Source organism: Geotrypetes seraphini, chromosome 2 (assembly GCF_902459505.1).
Source record: "Geotrypetes seraphini chromosome 2, aGeoSer1.1, whole genome shotgun sequence".
NCBI classification, from domain to species: Eukaryota; Metazoa; Chordata; class Amphibia; order Gymnophiona; family Dermophiidae; genus Geotrypetes; species Geotrypetes seraphini.
The window spans coordinates 267,605,042-267,623,686 of NC_047085.1; positions in this window are offsets into that span (position 1 = coordinate 267,605,042).

Genomic DNA, 18,645 nt, shown 5'->3' on the forward strand with positions numbered 1-18,645 from the left:
CGGTTGGCTGGGGCAAGAGGGCTTGAGCTCCCTCTTGCCCCGATCGTGTCGGGGAGTCGGCAGGGCAAGAGGGCTTGACGTCAGAGAAAGAGCGGGACCGCCAAGAGGAAGCAGCAGGACACCGGTAGGAGCTTCTACATGATGGGGGGGGGTCGGGAGGCTGTGGGGGTGCGAGCGGTCCTTCAGGGTGGGGGTGCGGGTGCGTGCGAGCGGTCCTTCGGGGTGGGGGTGCGAGCAGTCCTGCGGGGGGGTGAATTGGACGTCGGGGGACATCAGGCTTTCAGGGTGGGGACAGGACTTCAAGGGGGAGAGGAGAGTCGGGGTGGGCGAAAGGAGAGTCGGGGTGGCCAGAGGAGAGTCAGGGCGGGCGAAAGGAGAGTCGGGCAGCATGCGCGGTATATAAAAATTTCTGTACATAAATTTGTGTTTTCCGCGCGCTATACCCATGTGCGCGTTTTACACGGGTGCGCGTTATCTATGTGAAAATACGGTAATGGTCAACTTCACAAATGACAATTAATGGCTTCACATATAAAGGACTGAAGTTTCTCCCATCATTTCAACGTTGTTATTTGTGGAAAACAGGGAAATAGATTCAACAAGGTGACACAATCAACGGATTTGAAGAAGATCGCTACTATACGGCTGCAAAAGGACATGTGTCTTAAGTTTGGCTATGGGGTAAATCTTTTGTGCCAGATGAATGTATTTTAAAATCTTTGGTGGATACACATTCTGCTTTTTAAGGAAGTCAGTAGAGGCTTCCCTTCTTTGCTCTAATGAAGATCATTAAGTCATTGTTATTGCCTGTCTGCATGGAATATAGTAAATCACTTGTGTGTGATAGGAACATCGACTGAACAAAGAGAAAGTGCTGTCAGTTTAGAAACGAGCATATGTAAAAGCATACATTTATGGCTGACAGTTGGGATCTCTAAGCAACTACCCTATGCACATTGATTACATACTGCTTCTGAAAAAGTCAAAATCTAAAGTACAAATACTTTGATTAAATACAATTAAAAACGGAGTTATGTGATCTGAAGAAAGTTTGTGCCATCAATATATCTCAATTCATTCAAGGAAATTACTGTCTTAGTTACAAAACATCCACTCTTCATTTCTCACAAAGATTGCATTTCTAATTTCATCATAATGTTAACATAATTAAAGTTGGAGAAAGTATTACAAAGTCTTCATAAATAGATGCCATTTGACTTTATTAATTTAAAACGTATTGTTTTAGTAATAGGTAGTAGTAACAGGTCTTAGTAATTGATAAATATAGGGAAAAGGTAATACTTTTATTGAATTACTTCAAACGAATTTGGATTAAAGATGGGAGAAAACTAATTTATTCTTTAATAATAAAGAAGTATTAATTGATTATAATAGAATTAATTCATCTATTAGTGAAGGATTATACTAATATAAATATAATATGAATATAATCAACTTCATTTGTATTAAATATTAATATATTATATTATAATAGGTTATATTATATTATATCATTATAATGAATTATAATATGAATTTGAATAATCTGATATTGGTGATTATCATGTTAAGCTATAACAATTAGAAGTTAAGGCATAAAGGTATAATCTATAATTTTACTGTTTTAGGAATGATATAAGGGAATTAAATATACTTATAAAAGGGTTTTTTTAAGTAAACATAGGGGTTATAAAGAATACTTAATTCATGAGTTAAAAGAGGTATTAAGTTTAAAATTGTTAAAGCAAATGTTTGTATGGATATTTATTTTACCTGTTATTTCTTTATAATCAACTTTTATAATATGAATTTGGTAAATATGAATTGAATAATATGATATTAATATTTGGATATTCTGTGAGATAGGTTTTTCGGGGGGAGCTTTGGGTTTAGCTTCACATAAATACTTCCAAGCAGTCAAGATATATGTGGGGGGTGGGGAGGGTAGAGGAGAGGGATAAGTGGGTAGGGAAAATGTATATTAATTATTTATTAGGGAAAAATAAAAGGGAATTATGGATATTATGTTTTAGAATATTAATACATATAATTTACAAATTATTTTAAAATTTTTCTCATTAAATGTTAATGGCCTCAACCATCCAATTAAAAGAAAGAAAACTCTTAGTTTCTTAAAGAAACAAGAAGCTGATATATATTTCATTCAGGAAACTCATCTCTAAGCCAATGAATCATCAAAATTAGAGGGAGATTGGGTGAAACATTGTTTTTATGTGCAGGGGTTGATATTTTAGTACACAAGAAATGTAATGGAAGCTTTAAATTAATTTCTACAGATGTCATGAGAAGATGGGTCCAAGTGGGCATGAGCTTAGGGAATAATACCTTGATGCTGATTAATGTTTACGCACCTAATTTGGGTCAAATTGAGTTTTTTAAATCTCTTCAACAGTTGTTTTTACCACTGGCTACAACTAAAATGATTGTGGCTGGAGATTTCAATGCGGTAATGGATCCTTTGATTGATAAAAAACCAAGTAGAATAATAAAATCATTGGGTTTGGATAATCTAGTTCAATCATATGGATTAAAAGATATATGGAGAATTTTACATTTTAAAGATCAGGAATTTTAATTTTGTTCTCAAGTGTCAGATATTTTAATTCAACAAATCACAAAAACTGAAATTGATCCTATTATTTTTTTGGATCATGGAGGAGTATGGATTGAATTAAATATAAATGAACAAGATTATAGTAGACCTGTTTGGAGGTTTAATAATGCTCTGCTAGCTGAAGATAATTTTATAGAAGAATTACAACAAAAAATTAATGAATATTTTCAATTAAATACATCAGAAGAAATCTCATCAGAAACTCTCTGGGATGCTTTTAAAGCTACTATGAGAGGACATATTATTTCATTCTCAGCACACACAAAGAAAAAGCTTAAAATGGAATTTTCTAGTTTGGAGAAAAAGATTAAAGATTTAGAATTAAAATTGTCTTCAAAATGGGAACAAAGCACGTTGCAAGAATTATTGCAAAACAAATACAAACATAATGAGATTTCCTCTAGAATAGTTAAAAAAGAGTTATTTTATCAGCAAGCATTGTATTATGATAATTTGAATAAGGCTGGAAGAATGTTAGCGAATTACCTTAAAGTAAAGAAAAAGAAAATAAAAGTACTGGGAATATTATTGAACCATGAATTATCCTTCCATGATCAGATTAGCTCCGTAGTTAAAAACTGCTTTTATAAACTACGTCTCATTAGATCCTTATCCAAAGTCTTGGAACCAAAAGCTCTTAATGTTCTGATTCATTCCTTGGTTATTTCCAGGCTGGATTACTGCAATACATTATACCATGGCATATCTCAGAAAGAAATAAGAAGGTTACAAATTATACAAAATACTGCAATAAAAATTACTAATTCCCCTGTTACAAAAAACACTCTGGCTACCAATTTCACATAGAATAATCTATAAAATTGCACTGTTAACCTTCAAAACTCAACAAACCAACACACCAATATTTTTACATCGTTATTTGATACCATATTCCCCAGCTAGATCTTTAAGATCAATAGATCAGCATTTAAAATAATAGGCACCAGAAGAGCTACAACTTTTTCAATCATAGCACCCCAGCTATGGAACAAGTTACCAATTTATCTGCGTGGTGAAACTTCTTTAGAAAAATTTAAAAGCACATTAAAAAGCCCCTATACAAAGATGCATTCGAGTCATAAACAGGATAACTCTTTTATCAACAATCTCAGGTTCAAATATTTATATCTAACCAGATCTATTTATAGGTCACAACTTTTCCCTTTCATTTTTAGACCTTGTTTTATTGTAAATCATTTTTAATTACGCTCCTGATGTTTTTCCTTAAATGTTCTCTTACTTTCTTTAATAATTGTAGTTCACTCCTTTTTCCTTATGTATCGTTTATTAATTGTGTACATTGATTGTATGTTTGCCTGTTTAAATTGTTTTATTTTGTCCTCCCCCCCCCAATTTTTTTATTGTTATTCGCATTGAAAATATTTGATATTGCGTTTATATCAAAATTTTAATAAACTTGAAAAAGGGAAAACTCATTCCCAAATTAATAACATTTTAGAACAATTTTTGAAATTTTATAAAACATTATATTCTTCTGAGTTTGATTCGAATAAGGAAACTGAAGGAATTGAATTTTTAAAAACAATTGAAGGTCCGAAAATTCCTGATCGTTTAAAAGAATCCCTTGAAAAGCCGATTACATTAAAGGAGATACAGACAGCATTGAAGTTTCTTAGAGTTGGATCTGCTTCAGATGGAGATGGTTTTACTGTTGAATTTTATAAATCATTTCAAACTATATTATTACCCCAATTATTAAATTTATATAAATTTCAATTGAATAATAGTTGTATTACATGTACCATGGCGGAATCTTTAACTGTAGTATTACCTAAGTCAAATAAAGATCCTACTTTGGTTTCAAACTACAGGCCTATTTCATTAATTAATGTGGATGGAAAATTGTTGGCAAATACGTTAGCTTTGAGGTTGGCCAAAGCTCTCCCATATATTATTGGAATGCATCAGACAGGGTTCGTTGCTCAAAGGAATTCTTCTAATAACACCAGACAGGCTTTTCATATGTTAAATTTATCAAAAATTTAAAAGATCTAGCTTTCTCTGTATCACTTGATGCTGAGAAAGCTTTTGATCGTGTGGAGTGGACATTCATGTACCAAACAAGGCAGTGGTTTGGAATTGGTTCAGGTTTCATACAAATGATTCAATCCTTGTACAGTTCCCTTTCTGCTAAATTGTATATTAATAATTTTTCAGAACGTTTTGGACTGCGGAAGGGAGTTAGACAAGGATGTCCATTGTCTCTTTTGTTGTTTGATATTGTATTGGAACCCCTATTGGCTATACAACAATCAAGGGAGATTCAGGGTATTCCCTATACAGGTCGGGAATATAAAATTTCAGCATATGCGGATGATATTTTGCTACATTTGAGGAATCCGAAATCTACCATTCCACACTTATTAGAATAGTGACAGGTCAAATACGTGCAAGACAAAAGCGCGCAGACAAAAATGCCAAGACAAATCAGCGCAAGACAATTGAGCGCAAGGATAACTCAGCGCAAGACAATTGAGCATAGGGATAACTCAGCGCAATGACAATTCAGCGCACCTCAAAATAGCACGTGGCGAAGGAAGGGCACACACGTTCAGCACGTCAACACGTCATCACGTTATCAGTATGGATGGTTCCCTTGCCTCTTTGTGTTTTGAACATAAGTCATATGAATGCATTTTCGTTACTATGGTTACGTTTCCTCTTTATATATATGCTCAGAACAGCCCGCCTTCCTTTCGCTGCCTGACCATGTCCGTTATAGGTAAAGCTATGATTTTGCTAGAACTTGCTCTATAACGGATATTTGTCTTGCGCGGATTTTACTCGCCTCTGGTGAGAGCAACAGTACTTCCACATTTCAGATTTCTTCATTTCCAGGTATGTTTATAATTTTCGGTTCACGCGCACGCGGATCGTATATTTTTATGTCACTACTTTTGAAAGCTATATAAGATGTGCGCTACACAATCGCAAGAAAACCGAGGGTATAACCATTAAACTCTGAGTGAACTTGTTCAAATTAAAGTTTTGTTGGTTATCATGGAACGCTTAGTGCACATGTGCGGATCAAAGTTTCGTCACTCTTGCACCCTTCTTGCGCTCTGTTGACCTGCATAGTAAAAGCGTGAGAAGGGTCATTTATGATATTAATATTATGTATCATGTGATATCTGATATTAATTGTATGTATAATTAAATGCAGTTATAGAATTGAAAAGTAAGAAAGATATAAAGAAACATTTTTGCATGAGGTAAAATCTCTTATGCCAGCAAGACTAGTATCTGAATATTTTTAATTTGAGTGTGCTTATGATTTATAGTTTTATAAAGGCATTGGGTACCATTGTCTGTTGCAGGTATCGTTCATAAGAGGATATTCACATTTACAGGTATATGCATAGCTTCATTTCTTCATTTTGCTAAATCAGAACAGTAGGATAGGATCATTAGTCTGACGGTGGGGCTTATTGGTTTTAACTTCTTGGCTTGGGTGTGTAGTGAGGGTGATTGTCTACCATTGTAGTGGGTCCTTTTTTGGGGGCCTCTCTCCCAACCTTCTGTCTGTGCTTAGGTATAATGACGTGTTAATCCATGATGATTGTCAAGCCATAATTCTACTATTGGAAGTATGATTTGAAAGATAAGTACAGACATATTGGGTCCTGTTTGTCATATCTATGTGCTAACTTTATAAATTCTAGTCTTGCAGAGATAGAAACATAGAAAGATGACGGCAGATAAGGGCTATAGCCCATCAAGTCTGCCCACACTATTTACCCACCCTCTTAAGACTACTGACCCCCTAAAGTATAATTGTAATTATACTGTCACTCTACTGACCCGCTCATCCAAGTCCTAGTGACCCTATCCCTTGGCATGACCTCATAGGGATCCCACATAGGTATCCCATTTGTTCTTGAAGTCTGGGATGCTGCGTGCCTTGACCACCTGCACTGGAAGCTTGTTCCAATGCTCAATCACTCTCTCCGTGAAGAAGTACTTCCTGGCGTCTCCACGAAACTTCCCTCCCTTGAGTTTGAGCGGATGTCCTCTTGTGGTCGAGGGTCCCTTGAGAAGAAAGATATCATCTTCCACCTCGACCCGTCCCGTGATGTACTTAAATGTCTCAATCATGTCTCCCCTCTCCCTACGCTCTTCGAGAGTGTAGAGCTGCAATTTGCTCAGTCTTTCTTCGTACAGGAGATCCTTTAGCCCCGAGACCATCCTGGTGGCCATCCGCTGAACCGATTCAATTCTGAGCACATCCTTACGGTAATGTGGCCTCCAGAATTGCACACAGTACTCCAGATGAGGTCTCACCATGGCTCTGTACAATGGCATCATGACTTCAGGTTTCCTGTTGACGAAGCTTCTCTTGATACAACCTATCATCTGCCGTGCTTTAGATTAAGCCTTCTCCACTTGAGTGGCTGCTTTCATGTCAGCACTGATGATTACTCCTAAGTCTCGTTCTGCCGTAGTCCTGGTTAAAGTTTCTCCATTCAGGGTGTAGGTTCTGCAAGGATTTCCGTTACCAAGATGCATGACCTTACATTTCTTGGCGTTGAAGCCCAGCTGCCAGATCAAGGACCAACTTTCTAAAGTACGCAGGTCTTGCTCCATAGCATCCTGTAGATTATAGCTGTTTACTATATTGCATAGTTTGGCGTCATCAGCGAATAAGGTTACCTTGCCTTGAAGCCCTTGAGTCAGATCCCCAATGAATATGTTGAAGAGGAGTGGGCCCAGGACTGAACCCTGTGGCACTCCGCTAGTCACCTCCGACATTTTAAAGAGGGTATTGTTAACCACCACCCTCTGAAGTCTGCCACTAAGCCAATCTTTAACCCATGCAGTTAGAGTCTCTCCTAATCCCACTGATTTCATCTTGTTCAGCAGCCTGTGGTGTGGGACGCTGTCAAACGCTTTGCTGAAGTCCAGGTACACGACGTCCAAGGACTCTCCTGAGTCCAGTCTTCTTGTTACCCAGTCAAAGAAGCTGATTAGATTGGACTGGCATGACCTACCCTTGGTGAATCCATGTTGGCTGGGATCCCGGAGATTTCCCTCGTTCAGGATCGTATCTAATTTATATTTAATTAGTGTTTCCATGAGTTTGCACACTATTGAGGTGAGGCTTACCAGTCTATAGTTCGCAGCCTCAGCCTTGCAACCCTTTTTATGTAGAGGAACGACGTTGGCTGTTTTCCAGTCCAACGGAACTTTCCCCGTACTTAGTGAGAGATTGAAGAGCACTGCCAACGGTTCCGCCAGAACATCTCTCAATTCTCTGAGCACTCTTGGGTGTAAATTGTCCGGTCCCATGTGCTAAGGGATATGAATTTGCTGAAACCTGAGTGTTGTGAAGCAGTTCAGTCTTGGAGGTATTATATTCAAGGTAAGTACTGAGGTATAGAGATTTCTATTTCCTATGTATGTAATAACTTCATGTAATCTACTATTTAAGCTGACTACAAGCAAAAGACTACAAGCAAGAGATGACAGACATCTTCAGTGTTTTCCTGCCAGGGATCGCACCCATGAAGGTATAATGTGTTGTGCCATAGCACTGAACTCTACATATGTATGGCCTAACCTCACCTATTTTACCCTTGCAGGTTTTTTTGTGTGCTGGAGGTTTGGGGGGGGGCAAACATGAAGTTTACATGCATGTTATAACTCTTGCAGGTACTGGTTCAGGGTCAAAGGTCGACTACAAGCCTGAGGGTTTCATTGATATACTTCCAGTCTTACAGGTATGATGTTCTTTTGAGTAGTGCACTGATGATATAGGGAATTGTATATCAATTGTAAGTCAAAATAGGATAATATTATAAATTGTATGGTTTCAGGAATGAACTGCCATAGAGATGGAAGTAATAACTTCATAGCGTGGGAAAGAGCACTGGGTTCATGAAGGACATCGTTATCGTCGTGGCCGAGTTATGGCAGACGGTTCCACGTCCTGGAGGTGTGTGCGTCGTGACTGTGTAGGCAGAAGAAAAAGGCACGTCGATGGATCTTCTGTCGAGATAACGGTGCTTGTGCATGCACCCAACAACGCAAAAATAGCTGCTGAAAGAATGATGGGAGACATACCTGAAAGAGCTGTGACCACAGTTGAAATGCCACGACAGATCATTCTGGGGACAACAGCTGGTTCAACGTTAGAAGCAGCTACATTATTGCCTGCATACCCCTCCATGTAGAGAACAATCAATCAAAAAAGAAAAGCAGGCCATCTAGCAGTGGGTAATCCCAGGTCAATAAGAGAGATCCAAGTACCTGAGCAGCTGCAAAGAACCACGCGTGGTTTTGTGGGATTCTGGTGAAAATGATGAAAGACGCATTTTCATTTTCACAACCCAAGCAAATCTCGAGGTGTTGGAGCAACATGGCCATTGGTTCATGGATGGCACATTTAAAGTTGCCCCCCATTTGTTTGTACAAGTGTTTCCCATCCATACATTTGTAGACAATTGTGCACTTCCCATGGTGTATGTGTTGTTGAATAGTAAAAGGAAGGAGGACTATGAACATGTGTTAAGGAAACTGGTAGAAACCAGAAACACATTAGCACCATTGATTATTTTGATGGACTTAGAGAGCAAGCCTGCAAGCTGCCAAAAGAGTATTTCCAAATGCTGCAGTTTCTGGCTGCCTGTTCCATTTGGGTCAATCATTGTAGCGCAAAATTCAACATGAAGGATTGACTGCCAACTATAGAGATGATGAGAGAATAAGATTGTTCACCAAAATGCTGTTAGCATTAAGTTTTCTTCCTGTTGAATATGTTATTGAGTGTTTTGAGACGTTGGAGGAGACTCATCCAGATGAACTGATCCCGGTGTATGACTATTGGGAAGACAATTACATCGGTAGATTGCGGCAAATTGGGAGACGTGTCCCACCTTTTCCTATTCCTCTGTGGAATATGCGCTCCCGTGTTGAATATGGACTGCCTCAGACCAACAATTCAGTGGAAGGTTGGCACCATGCATTTCAATCTTCGGTTTCATGCCACCATCCAACCATCTTTAAACTCCTTGAGCATATACAGCGTGAGCAAGATCACACAGAACAGCTGCTTGCTCAATTCCATGCTGGTAACCGCGCAGCAGCCAGCAGTAGAGCACGTATGTTAGAGAGACTCAAAGACTAACAATGCTGCTGCCAACATATGGACAAAGACCTCTTTTCCAATATCTCAGCGGTATAGCACATAATCTGGAATTTTAGAGTTTGATATTAAAGTTCAGGTTTTCCTGTTGCTATACTACAATTGTGTTCACTCAGTGACATGAACTTTGCTTTGACATGTTCATTCAGTCTTCCCAACCACACATGCTGCAGGAAAAGATGAGACACTTGAAAATGTCTATGTCCCCCTTTTTTTGGGTGGCTCAGAAAGCCAGAGGCCCGCTAACTGCTGAGCTCTGGATTCCTCCCCCAGGAGTTTCCCTGAAACCCTCCCCTGGCCCCTACCCATCCTAAAATCCACTGCTCTGACATGTGCCAAGTGTGAAGGTTTTTTATGCCGACCAGGTAACCCACTCAAACTTTTCAAGGTGTTGTGGGTGGTGTTCATAGGCTTTTTCCTTCACGTAGGGCAGGTCCTATGCCAGATGCTTGTGGTTCATCTTTCACTCAGACTCACTGTTGCTGGTTATCTTCGGTACCAGCTTTTTCACTCAGACCCACTGCTGTTGGTTATCTCTTGTGCCTGCTCTTTCACTCAGACTCACTGTTGCTGGTTATCTCCTGTGCCAGCTTTGTCACTCAGACCCACTGCTGTTGGTTATCTCTTGTGCCTGCTCTTTCACTCAGACTAGAGAATGACACGGGGAAAAAATCTGTCCCCGTCCCCGCCCCGTCCCCGGCCCACCATCCTCTGCACCGCCCCGTCACTGCCTTCCCTTTCACCGCCCCCGTCACCGTCACTGCCATCCCATTCACCACCCCGTCACCGTCCCCGCTGCATCCATATAAGCCTTAGTACTGTAATATTTAGCTTATTCCTTTCTTATAAATCAAAGTTCCTGCTGCTGAACTAGAGAAAGAGATGTTCAGCTGGCAGGGCTTTGTTTATAAATTTTTATCAACACAACTAATATACTACTTTATCCTAAAGCAAAAAATAAATAAATAAATAGAATTTTTTTTTCTACCTTTGTTGTCTGGTTTCTGCTTTCCACATCTTCTCATTCAATTCCTTCCATCCACTGTGTGTCTTCTCTCTGCGTCTTCCTTTTGCTATTACTGTGCCTCTCTCTTCACCCCCCCCCCCCCAATTGGTCTAGCACCCATCTTCTTCCCTCCGCTCCCCCATAGTCTGGCATCTGTCTTCTTCCCACTCTGTCTTCCACATTTCCCTTCTGGGTCTGTTCCTCTCCACCCTCCTTCAATGTCTGTCCTATTCCTTTCCACCACCACCCTTCCCTACTTCCTTTACCATCTGTTCCTTTCTACCACCCTTCAGCTCCTCTCGCGTGGCCTATCTATCTACCTTCCTCCCTCTTATTTTCATGGCACGTTACAATGTAATTTGTGCAAGCCACTGGAGCCTGCGAGCTCGGTCCCTGTCCCATCCCCACAAACCATCTCGCTTCTGTGCTCCTATTTTCCCCATTTCTAATATCTCCCCTATGTATCTGCCATTGCCCCCCCCCATGTCCATATACCATCCCCATGGCATGTCCCCTTTATGTCTCTGTCCCTATGCCCCATGCACATAATTTCCCATCTTTCTGTTACCTTCCTGTGTCCAGATTTCCCCTATCTTCCTCTTCCATACCAGTGTGTCTCTTCTTTTCAACCCCATCTAGCTTTTTTCCCTCTTTCTCCCCCCCCCCTGCTTATAGCATCTGGCTCACCTGCCTGTCCTTCCCTTTCTTTCCTGCTGTGGGGTTTTTTTTCCGTCTTCATCCCCTTGGCCCAGAATCCTTTTCCCTTTCACTCCCTCCTTCCAGTTTGAGCCAGGAACACGGGCGATCGCACGGTCCCCGCAACCCCCACCCGCCTGCCCAAGCGATCCTAGTGTTTAGCCAGCTCTCTCCCTTCTCCTCACCTTAGTTCGCAGGCTTTCTTTTTCGGTGACCTGCACGCTTTCCCAAAGAGCCGCGCATGCGCGGCTGCTCAGTGTTCAATCTTCTGCTCTGCTGCAACTTCCTGTTTCCGGTTGCGTCAGAACAGAAGATCGAAACTGAGCAGCAGTGGGTGCGCGGCTCTTTGATAGTGTGTGCGGGTCGCCGAAAAACAAAACCTACAAACTAAGGTGAGGAGAAGGGAGAGAGCTGGCTAATCACTAGGATCGATTGGGCAGGCGGGTGTGGGCTGCGGGAACCGCGCGATCCTTCATGCCTCTCTGCGGGGACAAGACCATTCACCGCTCCACGGGGCAGTGATTGGCCTTGTCCCCGTCCCCGCAGCGATTGCTAGTTTTCGTTCCCCGTTTCGGCAGGTTACCTGCGGCTAAACGCGGTGGCCGCGGGTAAACCGCCACCGTGTCATTCTCTAACTCAGACTCACTGTTGCTGGTTATCTCCTGTGTCAGCTCTTTCACTCAGACTTACACACTGCTTAAAAATTTTGGTATTCATGGTAATTCATTCAGATATAATGTTCCTTGAATGCCTCTGTACCATAAATAATATGTTGATAGTTACTCTATACATATTCGACAATACATGATTATACAATTTATAGTTTTAAAACCCCATGTGTGTTTGTCTGCTATAATTACCAGTATTAGAATATTGTACTAGGTTCATTTGCTGACATTTCATGTAGCTTCCCCCTTCCCACCCCCTTTCCTTTAACATTTAATCAAAAATATACAATATAAATATTCTTTTTATTTTGATTAAACCCACAGTAATCTATAAACCACCCTCCTCCCCCATTTGCAAATATACTTTCACGGGAAAATGTTGTCTATTCATTTTGAGTAGCAATTATGCTTTCCATTTTATAAATGTAACACAACGAATTCCACCAGAAGGTATAATCTACTGCAGTTTTTCCAATTACTTGTGATATTTTGAATGGCGACCCCTGTCATAATCAATAAAAGTTATATTGTTGTTTGATGAAATCTGACTCCTTGTTCTCATTGATGTACCAAATAGAACTGTATCATATGATAATGCTACATGATTCTGTAATAAACAATTGGGACCAAATTGATTTCCAAAAGGCCATGATAAAGTGACAATAGAATAATACATGATCTAGAGTCCCTACTTCAAGTTTACAATGCCAGCATCTATTAGACTTAGAGCTGTCTAACCTTTGTAATCTAACTGGGGTCCAAAATGCTCTATGCAACAAAAAGAACCAAGTTTATCTCATAGATGCAGACACTGTACACCTCATCTTCCAAGACCACATTAGTGGCCATTGAGATGCAAAAATTTGATGCTTAATCCCAATGCTCCAAATGTCTCTGAGGCCAGTCTTTGGTTTTTTATTTATAAACTAGTGTTTAAGCCCGTTAAATTAACAGGTGCTAGAGTAGATGTCTATCTTTTTTTTTTCTTTGTCTCTCTCTCTCCGTGTACGCTGTTTGTCTGTCTGTCATTCTTTCTGTCTCTGTCTCCCTGGCCCCCTGCCTGCCTGTATTTCTCTGTTGTGCCATGCCTGCCTGACTCTCTGTGACCCCCTTCCTATGTCCTTAGTGTCCCATCTTATATCTTTAGTGCCCTCAGTGCCTCCTTCCTATGTCCTTAGTGCCCCCTATGTGCTTAGTGCCCCCAGTGCCGCCTATGTCCTTAGTGCTCCCAGTGCCACGTTCCTATGTCCTTAGTGCCTCCTTCCTGTCCTTAGTGTCCCATCTTATGTCCTCAGTGCCTCCTTCCTATGTCCTTAGTGCCCCTATGTCCTTAGTGCCCTCAGTGCCTCCTATGTCCTCAGTGCCCCCAGTGCCACCTTCCTATGTCCTTAGTGTCCCATCCTATGCCCCCAGTGCCTCCTTCCTGTCCTTAGTGTCCCATCCTATGTCCTTAGTGCCTTCAGTGCCTCCTTCCTATGTCCTTAGTGCCCCTTCCTATGTCCTTAGTGCCTCAGTGCCCCTTCCTATGTCCTTAGTGCCCCCAGTGCCTCCTTCCTATTCCCCCTCACTGCCTTCCAGACTTTGTCCCACTCACCCTCAAAGCCAGCCAGCCTGCCTGCCTCTCTCCCTCCCCCCCGTACAGTAATGCAGAGTAATGCATTTGGGGATTAATAATAGGAAGGAACCGTATATGCTGGGAGGAGAGAAGCTGATATGCACGGACGGGGAGAGGGACCTTGGGGTGATAGTGTCCGAAGATCTAAAGGCGAAAAAACAGTGTGACAAGGCAGTGGCTGCTGCCAGAAGGATTCTGGGCTGTATAAAGAGAGGCGTAGTCAGTAGAAGGAAGAAGGTGTTGATGCCCCTGTACAGGTCATTGGTGAGGCCCCACTTGGAGTATTGTGTTCAGTTTTGGAGACCGTATCTGGCGAAAGACGTAAGAAGACTTGAGGCGGTCCAGAGGAGGGCGACGAAAATGATAGGAGGCTTGCGCCAGAAGACGTATGAGGAGAGACTGGAAGCCCTGAATATGTATACCCTAGAGGAAAGGAGAGACAGGGGAGATATGATTCAGACGTTCAAATACTTAAAGGGTATTAATGTAGAACAAAATCTTTTCCAGAGAAAGGAAAATGGTAAAACCAGAGGACATAATTTGAGGTTGAGGGGTGGTAGATTCAGGGGCAATGTTAGGAAATTCTACTTTATGGAGAGGGTGGTGGATGCCTGGAATGCGCTCCCGAGAGAGGTGGTGGAGAGTAAAACTGTGACTGAGTTCAAAGAAGCGTGGGATGAACACAGAAGATTTAGAATCAGAAAATAATATTAAATATTGAACTAGGCCAGTTACTGAGCAGACTTGTACGGTCTGTGTCTGTGTATGGCCGTTTGGTGGAGGATGGGCAGGGGAGGGCTTCAATGGCTGGGAGGGTGTAGATGGGCTGGAGTAAGTCTTAACAGAGATTTCGGCAGTTGGAACCCAAGCATAGTACCGGGTAAAACTTTGGATTCTCGCCCAGAAATAGCTAAGAAGAAATAAAATAAAATAAAATAAAAACTTTAAATTGAATCAGGTTGGGCAGACTGGATGGACCATTCGGGTCTTTACCTGCCGTCATCTACTATGTTACTATGTTACTATGCTGGAGGTTGTGTTGTGGTCAAACGCTGGCCATCTCAAGGGAGCCGAGGAAGGCAAGCGTGGAACAGGCCCCAACACCTGGGGGTGCTTGGTTTTCTGTGTGGCTTTGCGGCCGGTTGGCACTGAGCCAGTGCTGGAGGGTGGTGCAGGCACCTCATCAGTGTGGTGGCTTGTGGAGGGGGTACGGTGTGCAGCTCGCAGCTCACTGCGGAGACATTCCAGCTTGCCAACGATGGCAGTGTTGGTGTGCACAAGCTGGCGCAGAAGGTCATTCATCTCCCGTTGGGCCTCCACTCCCTGTAGTGTCGCCTCCACTCCCTGCTGTTTCACCTCCACAGCCTCTCTCAGCAGCTGGAGCTTCTGCTGGCGATACCCCTCCAGAGTCAGATTCTGGCCCAGTAGCTTCTGGGCCAATCAAACCAGGTGTCGACGCTGGCGACTGGGTGCCCTCCAGCGGCCAGCCTGGCCTCCCTCACTGCCGTCTTCAGTCTCGCCAACCAGCAGAGAAGGTAGGGAGAAGAGCCGCGCGACTGAGTACATCCAGCCCCGCAGGAACCCCGCGACCCTAGGGGGCGTCCCCACGGGATCCCCGCGACCCTAGGGGCGTCCCCACGGGATCCCCGCGACCCGAAGGGGGAACCCGCGGGATGCCCGCGGGTCCCGCGGGATTCCCGTCGTCCCCGTTCCCGTGCAGCTCTCTAGTGCAGACACCTTAGGTGACCACACCTGCTGATCATAGCAAATGCTCCAATTTGTGAGTATAAGGGTGGTGGACTCTAATTCCATGCTTTGGCATCAGCAGTACCAAACAGGTATGTGAAGGACTGAACAGCAGGTGTACTCACTGGCCCATTAGAGGGGTAGAGGAAGGCGGATGAAAGAGAGGGCTCTCAGAATATGGGACATAGCTGTGAGTCTGGGGATGAGGACAGGTACTTACCAGAAGGCTGTGCAGGTGGGGCAGCTGAGGTGTCCTGGGTGCCCACACCATAGGTGGAGGATAGTGATACAAAACTCAGCACCAGCTGCTCCATAGGGCTGAGGTCTGACATGTCTCCATCCAGAGGCCGGTTCCCCACCTTTGCTCGCACCTCCCTTTTAATGGCTCGCCATTTCTTTTTGCAGTCCTCCATATCCCGCTTATGGTGGTGGACTGCATTGAGGCGGTGAGCAATTTCGGTCCACAGCTTGCTCTTAGAGTATGCCCCGAGTCTTTATCCCTGGAGCGAGAAGAGGCGCTGATGGTGAATGTGGACCTCGTGCACCAGCAGTTCGGTCTCAGCCTGGGTGAAGTTAGGCTTTCTGGACATGGTTTTCAGTGCTTTGGGAGCCATGGTGTCAAAGTACCCACACTTTTGATAATATGAAGTTAGACGTATTTATACACAATTAAGCACGTCCAACAAGCCGTACGTTAGACGACCTGACATAATACGTTCATCTGGTCAGTTATGGACAAAACCGAAAGACGTCTAGCTCACGTTCCTTGGTACGTTTAAATTCTGAGGGCGGTGATACATCTACAGCACCACGAACTTCCGTCTCCTGTCTGTTCGGAGACACCTTCCTATCTACTATTGCAATCTGCACTCGTTTGCTGAATGTTACACATTACATGGGCTGCCTTTTCAAGCCTGTGGCTGTACTCAGGTAAGCAAGTATTCCTGCTTCATCTATGATGTTTGGAATGCTCATAGTAATGTCTGGGGCTCACGTTGCTGGTCCCCCCCTGGAAAGACTGTGTGAAACAGCGTATAGAAGAAGAGTGGGGGGGGGGGAGAGCCACTCGTTATTGGGGGGACACACCTCTTCCCTGTCCCTGTCCTCCATCCCTGCCTGGGGGGGGGGCCTTCCTTATCCCACAATGCCACCTCCTTCCTCCAATGATTGCTTCACCTCACCCTTCACCTCCCTTCCCCTGGGATACCTGCCTTACACACCCCTGATCCTGGCCACAGGTGTATGTGTGGCCATGTTGGTGGGTATGCAGTTACAGCTCTTAGGTGTCATTGGGGTGGGGGGGGGAATACCTTCTCATTTCTCACATCTCTGCTTCCTAGTGCCTCACCTTGCACATGTGATGCTCTTATGGCATCTACCTGATTGCATATGATTCCCAGCATTACAAAGCAGTCACCAGCTGTCCTGTATATGACTCCTCAGGCCTAGGATGTCCCATCAGTCTAGGGTTAGCAGAGGCCTCTAGAATGATGGGGAGCTATTTGCGCTGTCAGGTGGTACATGCATTGCAAATCATGGAACCCACAGGTCTATATCTCTCCCCTCATTCTAGACCTCTTACTAACACAACCTCTGACTCAGGTCCTGCACGTGACATGGTCTCATCCACATCTCACTTACAAGATGGGCACCTTCCCACTTACAGTAGGCTGCCTGACCTTTTGTTAGGTGCAGGTCAGTGACATGACATCAGGGAGCACACATGAAACCCAGTTTAGAGGTAGATATCAGTTATTTATTTACTTCTGCTTTTGTTTTGTCATGATTCATATATAAATGCATACACCATTGCTGAGGTAGACATGAATGCTAGACCACCTGGTCACAATAGACTGTCATAGAACATTCACCATACATATATATATGATTTATGAGAAAACAAAATATCATACTTATGGTAACAACATGGCACATGCCAGGCTGATTGGCCCAACATGCCTGAAACTGCTCCGACCTGTGCAAAGTAATCGAGCAGTTCTCAGCCTCACATACTTTTTCATTTGTAAGAGACAGCAAATATCTGTGAGGGCTGTCCTGCTACAGCAGCCTCTGTCTCCAGAGGTTGTGGCTTCTAATCTCACTGCTGCTCCCTGTACCCCTGGCCTGGTTACATCATCATCCATTGGCCCATAGGTTAGGCAAGCTATCTGTCACCTCAAATATGCAGCCTACCATTCCCACATTTTCAGTGTCACTCTTTGGGCCTCCACACCACATGCCATCTGATGGCAGGGTCTTTTCATTTCACTGCATACCTCTTTTCCACTGATATGGGATAGGTACCCTATATTGCATATAACACTGTCCCACCATATGCATGTCTTCCTACCCTAGGCATGGGGTGAAAACACACCTTCGGTGCAACTATTGCACACCTTAACCATCAATGTACAGTTTGCATCTGTACATCACATCTCAACACTTGCAATCATTGGCAGAGAATATGGTGACAACATTGTAGGCGACAGCCTGTAACATGCAAGTATGTCCCAATGAGATACAGTAAGTAAAGTCCCATGAATATGCAAAGGAGCGCCCGTGTGATGTCCTTTCTGTCATTGGATATCTGCCAGCTACATGTGAGAAGTCAGGGACACTGTTGGTAACATGATTGGGGCCTCAATGGTCCATTGCCACCATGGTCCTCAGCTCTGCCCCTTCGGCTCCTACACAGGCTCCTGGAAGATGCCTACCAGTTGGCGCAGGAGCCTGACAATCTCCCCCAGGGCCTCCATTGTCTCCCGCCTCCCCTCCTGAAGTTCAGCGCGCATATCGGCCACAACATGCATTTGCTGTTCATAGGCCTCAGGAGGGGGAGGAACAATTGGGGCCGCTGGCTGCACATCCTGGGCTGGGGCTGGCCCTGCTGCCTCCATCGCCACCTCCTCATTCCCTTCAAGAGGGGGTATGTCTGCATAGACATCAGGGACCTCCCATGCTCCCTGCTCCTCCACCACGTGCTCTGGCACCACCTCCGCCACGCCCTGTGCCACATCCTGCACCTCTGCCGCCTGGCCCTCCTCCTCCACATCCGACACCTCCAATATGTTGTCATGTGGCAGACTCTCTTCAGATGCAGATCAGCCTTCCTCCTCA